This window comes from Tamandua tetradactyla, chromosome 16 (assembly GCF_023851605.1).
Source record: "Tamandua tetradactyla isolate mTamTet1 chromosome 16, mTamTet1.pri, whole genome shotgun sequence".
Lineage (NCBI taxonomy): Eukaryota > Metazoa > Chordata > Mammalia > Pilosa > Myrmecophagidae > Tamandua > Tamandua tetradactyla.
Window position 1 is genome coordinate 8301699 of NC_135342.1, and position 8848 is coordinate 8310546.

The 8848-nt window shown below is 34.9% G+C and overlaps 1 pseudogene; it reads left to right on the forward strand.

Annotated features, from left to right (window-relative positions):
• Nucleotides 1–3286: 3286 nt before the first annotated feature.
• Nucleotides 3287–4224, forward strand: LOC143660147 (vomeronasal type-1 receptor 4-like; annotated as a pseudogene).
• The last annotated feature ends 4624 nt before the right edge of the window (nt 4225–8848 follow it).

Here is an 8848-nt window from a genome sequence, read left to right on the forward strand (position 1 = left end):
AACTCACCGCCCTCCCCCTTTCTACATGGGACATGTCTTCCAGTGGTGTAAACCTTCCTGGAAACATGGGACAGAAATCCTTGAATGAGCTGGAACTCAGCATCAAGGGATTGAGAAAACCTTCTCAACTAAAAGGGGGAAGAGCAAAATGAGACAAAATAAAGTGTCAAAGGCTGAGAGATTTCAAACGGAGTTGGGAAGTTATCCTGGAGGTTATTCTTATGCATTAAATAGATATCACCTTTTTCAGTTAAGTTGTAATGGAGAGGCTGGAAGGAACTGCCTGAAAATGAAGAGCTGTGTTCCAGTAGCTACATCATTATACAATCATATAATATATGATTATACATCTTGAAGATGATTGTATAATAATGTAGCTTTCATAATGTGACTGCGTGATTGTGAAAACCTTGTGTCTGATGCTCCTTTTATCTACCTTATCGACCAATGAGTAAAACATATGGATTAAAAATAAACAAATAATAGGGAGAACAAATGTTAAAATAAATTTAGTAGATTGAAATACTAGTGATCAATGAAAGGGAGGGATAAGGAGTATCACATGTATGAACTTTTTTCTGCTTTCTTTTTATTTCTTTTTTAGGAATTGATGCAAATGTTCTAAGAAATGATCATGATGATGAATATACAACTATGAGATGATATTGTGAGTTACTGATTACTTAACAAGAAAGGAATGATCATATGGTAAGAATGTTGTGTTTGTATGTGGATATGTTTCATAAATAAGTAAATCAAAGAATAGAGTTATCATTACTGAAAATTCAACCAAAAATAAGTGTAGACAACTTTGATGACTGTTCAACATTCTCAAAATGAAGAACTAGCATCATTTACCTGATAGATAAGTGAATGTAAAACTATCCAATCATGGTGTTTATGTTATTGAGAGTCTTTTATATATGTGTCCCTTTCTAGAGTTACTGGGGGGTTTTTTCGTTTTTTTTTTTTTTACTTATTTTATCACTACTGCATGTAAAATATTGCTAAGTTACATTTCCTACAAAATTTCCACATGATCTACATTTCCAATTTAGCTGACCTTGATTGCTTGCTATCATGTTCTTCCTTTGATTTCGATTTCTGAAAGAGTTTCTCAGAGGCTTTGAGTCCATATCTTGGGTAATCGCTTAAATTATGTGTAGCCCAATGGCCTAAAGATTAGGAAAGTGCTTACTTTGGGGTAGTAGAGTGTCTTAGGGAGACAGACCATCCTTAGAGATTCACCCCCTTTGCTGCCAGTCCTTTATGTGTCATAACTTGGCCTAATCTGCCCCCTGCATAGGAGACCTTGCCTGACCCCAGGAGCCTGGAAATAGAGGAGTCTGGATAAAAACATACTGATGGTGTCTTTGGTGGTTGCTAAGCATGAACTTGTAATTAATTTTGGTAATTATCAACTGAGAAAAATGTTTTTCAGAAATATTCTCATATTCCAGGCCCACATTGGGAAGACCATTCCAGGTGAAATGGTAATTGCAGTTCTATGGGGAGATGAGGTCACAGAACCACAAGCCTATAACTCAGGATCCAGCTGTCTCCCTTCCATTCATACTCTAGTTGTGACCCTCACATGGAACTCACTGCTCTTGCAGGTGGAAGTAATTGGTGAGTGTTTACTGCTTCAGTCTGAGAGGCAGAGTCTGCAACAGAAAGAGTCATATCAGGAGACACCAAAAGTGGTCATATCAGAAAAGGGTCTTTCAGTGTTTGAACTGGGTCCAGTGCCAAGCCACACAGGCAGGAAAAAATCACTGCTGAGACAGGGACTGAGCTAGTAAAGAGAAATTGGAGGCCAGTGACTGATGGCCCTTAATGAGATTTAATGTAACTGAGAGGGATTGTGGGTGTTTAATTGAAGTGGAGAAAAACATTTTTTAAAAAAATGTGTTCAAGTCCCATATTTCTGAAATTAATTTATGGAAACAATTTTCAGGATTACAAGAGGTGCATCTGTAATAACTTTATACTTGTAATAAAAAATAAGACCAATTTATAAAATTATCTCATCCTATCAGAAATAGCACATATGTATGGCAACTGCAGGGATGCAAATGTTTCTCTATCTCCAGGAGCATATCTGTATAATGGAGAGAGTAATCATGTCTCTACTGAAATCATCCAGGGTCTGCTGGTGACATTTGGTCTGTTTTCTTTCTTGAAGCCAGCCAAGCAGAGTTTTAATAAAAGATAACTTTTTAATTGAAGGTTTCATGCAACAGCCCCCAAGAGCATATACATTTTATGATTTATTTTTGGTTTAAACATATTCTAATACAATGAAAAATCTACTCTATTAATTTATGATATGCACAATATTTTAAAGCTTTCAAACTCTATTTTGCATATGTCTTCATTTTAAGTCTTTCAGAAATCTCACTGCATCACTAATAGTTTTAATTGTCAGACATTAATATAAACCTAAGCAGTAAATTAGTTTAAACATTCCAATGTCCAATCTCATGTTAGTGGTTCACGGTGCTCAGTGTAGAAAGCATGAAATTATTCCATGATTCCTTTGATAGGTGACATTGTACTTTTCTTCCTGACATGAAAACAAATGAGTCTTTCTGCTTCTATCATAACATGGAGACATTCTTCATTCATAACGTCCTGCTACAGCCCACACTTAGTTAAGATCAACATTTTATTATACACTCTTTATCTTTGCTCATGGTCAATATTGGTCTATGGATGATACTTTTACACAACCAAAATTACAAAATTGCTACAACCAAAATTACAAAATAACATAACACCATGCTAAAATCCAAAGACAAGTTATAAAAACAATGTTAAATGCAGGTCTGCATTATTGGAAAAACACTCCTAACTAGCTTTGTTCCTATAGAAGTTTGGTTAAAGGCACTTTTTTGTTTTTGTTTTTGTTTTGAAACAAACCCACCAGGTTCAACTCATCACTTTGTGTTTGAGCAGGATGGTAATTTAGACAACTAACTTAACATTTCTCAGTGTATGTTTTCATCATGTTTCTAACAACAATCCTAGCAATGTCCAGCTCATGATTTGCCTCAGTACGGCTTTCTTGGCACAGATACCTACATTTTAATTTCCTTTTAAATATCATACAGTCAACTCTTAAAATTCTCTTATTAAAAGGGAATTTTACATATTCTAAGGGAGAATTAATGTAAGTAAAGAATATTGGATTTCAGGAGGCATGATAATTATTGCATCAACCTTTTATTTCCTTGTAGCCTTATCAGACTCTGAAGCCAAATATCAGTAACTTCAAACTAACAGAATGTCTTCCAGGGATTTGGCATTAGGAATCATCAACTTATCCCAGACTGTAGTTGGAGTTTTTGGAAATGTCTGTCTTCTCCATCATTATTCCTTCATTTATTTTACTAGATGTAGATTAAGGACCACAGACCTGATTCTCAAAAACCTGATTGTAGCCAATTTCCTAGTCCTGTTCTCCAGAGGATACCCCCATACAATGGCGTCTTTGGGGTGGAAACAATTTTCCAGTGATTTGGGATGCAAATTTCTTGCTTATATTCACATAGTGGCAAAGGTGTGTCCATTGGCAGCACCTGTCTTTTGAGTATATTCCAGACCATCACCATCAGCCCCAGGAAGTCCAGGTGGACCGAAGTTAAATTTAAAGCTCCTGAGTTCATCGGCCTTGCCATGTCCCTGTGCTGACTCCTCTACATGTTTGTAAATATCATTTTTCCTTGTTTGTTATTGGTAAATGGAGAAATATTACCATCAAAAAGAAAAAAAGATTATGGGTACTGTTCCATGATAGGCAATCAACAAATCACACTTTCACTCATTGCTGCATTGCTCTCAGTCCCTGATGCTCTATGTTTGGGTCTCATGCTCTGGGCCAGTGGCTCTATAGTTTATATCCTGTACAGGAACAAGCAGCAGGTCCAACACATTCACAGGACCAACCTCTCCACCAAGTCCTCTGTTGTGTCCAGAGCTGCTTAAACCATCCTTTTACTGGTGAGCACCTTTGTATCTTTTTACACCCTCTAATCCCTCACTCAGGCCTGTCCTGCTCTTCTTAATAATCCCAATTGGTTACTGGTGAACAAGGCTGCAATATTTGCTTTGTTTCCCAGCTATAGCCCCTTTGTTCTCATGGGCCAAGACTCCATTGTTTCCACAGCCTGTTTCACCTGGATAAGAAATAGGGAGTCTCCAAATCTTATTATTATTACATAATTCATATGTTCTTGTACAATGGTCATTTGTTTATTCAGCCATCCCCACAGATTTGGATGCAGAATTATGAAACTATCATAGTATGAAAGAGTAGTGAGCAGCACTGTGATCCCCTGCCTCCAGAATGTAACAATAAATAAATATAGAAATGTAAAATGATATGCTAAATAATTGTTTTGGAAATATTACAAAATTGAAATTTTAATATTACTTGCAGAGGAGTTATCCAGAGTATATCCAGTAAAATGCCAGTAGGTTCTGAAACATTATTGACATTATGGGGAAAATTTTTGTGTGTGCAACTTTCAATCTGATATTAAACTTCTCCTAAACTTAACTAAGCAGAGTTGTTGGGAAAGTTCCTTGAAAAAGTATCATGTGAGAGAATCATTTAGAAATCTGAAGAAAAGCATGTCCTTGTGTCATGTTGAGGTAGTAAGGGGTGGAACTGGACAACAACTTCAGATACTGTTAGAAGCTTTGAGGACCAAATTATGAAATTCATGCCTTGACTCCTTAGAGAAATGGCAGGCATTTGAAATATAAATATATGAAATGGTATTAACATATTTAAAACACTCACATGCAGAAATGGCCAAATTCAACTGCACTGGTATACAGGACAACACGAAATTGTTTTCACTGATTAACAAATAAGCAGTAGGGTGTCATAAGAGGCTTATGGGAAGATGTTGGACCTGACCAGAGTGAATTCATTCCTACTCCATGAAACAAGATAGAAGACAGGGAAAAATGTCCAGGACTTCAGGTGCCAGGGTGTGAGTAGTCAAGGAGGGTCTTTAGGCAATTTTGCAAGCTTACAGTTCTAAGGCCATGAAAATGTACAAATTAAAGTTAAGCTATTGAAATGTTCAATTTAAGGCATCCAGGGAAAGATGCCTTGGTTCAAGAAGGCCAATGACCTTCAGGGTTACTCTCTCAAATGGAAAGGCACATGGTTAATGTGGTAATTGTCTGCTTTCTCTCCAGGCTTCTGGTTTCATGAAGCTCGCCTGGAGGAATTTTCCTTCTTCATCTCCAAAGGTCTCTGGCTGCATGGGCACTGTAGCTTTTTCCAGAATGGCTCTCTCTTAAAGATCTCCAGTAAACAACCCCATCTTGAATTGGTGGAGACACATCTCCATGTAACCCATCTAATCAAAACTTACCACCCGCAATTGGGTGGGTCACATCTCCATGAAAACCACAAAAAAGATCCCTCACACAAAAACTAAATAAGGATTAAAGGACATGGCTTCTCTGGGGTACACAACAGATTCAAACTGGCACAACTGCCTTATGATTTTATGTTGATATTGATAAATTGACTTCCTTGTTTCTTTGGACATAATAGTAGTAACATATTTTTCTAAAAAACTTGAAGCTAATCCTAGATACAGAAATTTTTAGAAATAAAGTTGACCATTATTTTCTTTTATGATCTAATATTTCTTCTAAATGTTAATCAGGCCTTCATACATTTCCAGTGGAGACTGTCTCTCATAGTTCTTGATTTCACTGACAAGGCCCTGTTTACTTTATTCCTTTTTTGATATAACATGTTTTCATTTCTATTTTTATTGTCCATTACTGCCAGTAAATTTTACTCTTATCCCTTCTTTTTGCAATAATTTATAACATTGTTTAATTCTTATTTATGCTGTCCATGGTTTGGAAAATTTTATAGGGTTGGCAAAACTATTCATTCATTTTCTTGTACTTTGGTTTCATTAAACATTTTCAGGACAAGCTATTTGGAAATAATTTTGTATTCAGAGAGAAAAGTTGGAAATATTTTGTGAAGAATTCCCATGCACATTTCACTCAGTTTCAGCAACTGTTTGCCATTTTATTTCTTGCTCTGAGTGTATACCCATATGCATAATACATAATATCATATATAATTCATATCTTTACAGTATATACTAACTATTCTGAAATTAAAAAAAATAATTTGCAGATGTAATTTGCATTTTTCTTAAACACAGATTCAGTGTGAATTTCCTAAACACCACACTATGCATTCAAGAAACCACTATGAAGTTAAGACTATCTCAAAATTAACATTAATATATTACTACAATCAAAATTTCAAACCATTTTCCAATTTTGTCAGTTGTCAAATCATATATTTTTTCCAATAGCTGTCTGGGTCAATATCTCATGAAACATTGAGTTCTCCTATCTACACAATCTCCTTCAATATAAAGAGTCCCACCTGCCCTTGATGTTTTGAAGATTTCCAATTATTTATATATAATGGGACATAAGTTTTGCTTTTCTGATGTTTGTTCATGATTAGGTTAAGATTCAGAATTACTGTGTTGTTTGCTCAAAACTCCACTGCAGTGATGTTCCAATCCAAGGACATCCTATAGGAGGCACATGGTATCAATTTGTCTCATCAGGCTTATTGTTAACGTCACTCACTTACGGTGCTCTCTGCCAGATCTCTCCACTCTAAAGATAGTATATTTCTCCTTGTGACTAATAAACGTCTTAAAGGAATTTGAGTGATGTGTATAATCTATCAGGCTTAATCTGGAAGCTCCACTTTTTTTACTTAGAATCTATTTATTTCTAGTTTGCATTGGAAAATAAAGACTTTCACCTTTGTTTACTGGAGATACTGCCTTTTGCAAATGGAAGTTCTAACACAGCCCTCTGTTCTGTTGGTTTCCAGTTCATTCCACATTCATGTTACAAACATATGGCCCTGCATTCCATTTTGTATTATAGAGAAAAAGCATATAATTAATACTTATTCATTTTAAAATTGCTAACAAAATGATCAGCACAAATGACACATTAAATAAAATTACAAAGAAAACAAGACCAAGGTTCCATAACAACAGCTCTTATTCTAGTTTGTTTCATTTTGAGTGGTTGTTTCCTTGTTGTGTTAACAATCGACAGAATCATCATTTATCAGTAGATTTATAAGTGTATGTTCAGTTTGCAGATATTAAGAATGGTGCTGGAATGTAAATTCAAGACCTTGTGTTTTGATGTTGCATGTGGACTTTCTGATTGGTGCATATTACTAGTAATTGTTGAGTAATAAGTCTGCATTTATTCAGCTTTAATAATGCTGCTATATAGGATAATGATCAAGATGAAAAAAGTAGGGTTTCTTTTGACTATATTCAAAATTCGTGAAATTTCCCCTGGGCAGCATTCATCTTTCTTTCACTGACAGAAATATAACTCTGTTCATACCTGTTTTGGGTTGAAATTTGTTCCCCCCCAAATTATTTGTTCACTTTACAGCTTCACAGCCATTAGCATGATGAAAATTTAAACACTGATATCATTAAACATAGTGTGTCTTGTAAATTGCTCATGTTGTAAAGGTGATGCAACCACTTTTTAAAAATTGTTTTTCATGACTTTTAAAATGAAACTTACACATTGAAGCAACACTTGGATTCTTAGATATTTACCTAAGAGGAAGGAAAGCATTAATCCACAAAAAAATCACATGTATACCAATGTCCACTGTCTCTTTATTCATAACATTCAAGAAGTTAAAGCAATAGAAATGTCCAAGTGAAGACTATATAAGCTTATTTCATCTTCATACAATGAAATTTTGCTCAGCAGTGAAAAAGAACAAACTAATGGTATATTCAATCATGTGGAAGAATACCAAAATCTAATTTGGTAAATTAAGAGAAATGTAAAAGATTACTTACAGCGTATTTCCAATTATATGAAGTTTTAGAAAGAGCTAAACCACTTTATAGTATTATAAATAGGATGACAGGTGGCTTGGAGGGAGATGTAGAAGACCCACTGTAGTGAGGCATGAGGACACTGTTGAAATAATAATAACGTTCTATAATATGGCATAGGAATTATGTGAATGTCTGCATTAGTTCAATTGAACAGTTCACTTGAATGCATTTTATCTGTGTATTACCTCAGTAAAATTGATTTTAAAAATAAAAAAATTTTAAAAGAGCTCCATATTTTCTTATAAAAATTAATATTCAGGGAACTTAATGCAACTGACCATTTAAAGCAAAATGCTATCATGGTAAGTTAGCTTTTGTAATATGGGGAGATTGAAAGCACAGAACAACAATACCACAAAGGGCAGAAGAAAAATAAATGACATTGTATTGCTGTAGGCTTATCACGGTTGTTAAATGTGAAGTGGAATGAGTACATTTGAGGAAGAAAAGTGAGGGTGGAAATGGGAGAAATGAAATGATAGTGCAAAATGTGAAGTGTAAAGTATCAGGCAGATGGAACGTTGGTATTTCCTGCAGGTGGAGAACTCTATATTTTATTATTGTTTCAGGGTTTTGTCATAGTTAGGTTGGCTTATGTTATCTCAACTTATAAACGTATTCAGCAACGTTTTTCTCCAGTACGTGTATGTTTTCTTAATTTTGTCATGTAGAATTCTATTTCATTTGATTTTTATCTCCCCTTAGGATTTGAAGTATCAATCAATTTTTATCATTTTTATAGGAATATCAAGTTTTCAAACATCAGATAATTTTTTAAATAGAATTATTCTTACAGTTTTAAGCTTACAAGAAATTGTGCAGAAACTACAGAGAGTTCCCACATACTCTTCCACCGGACCCAGTTTCCCCTACTGTTACACTTGTGC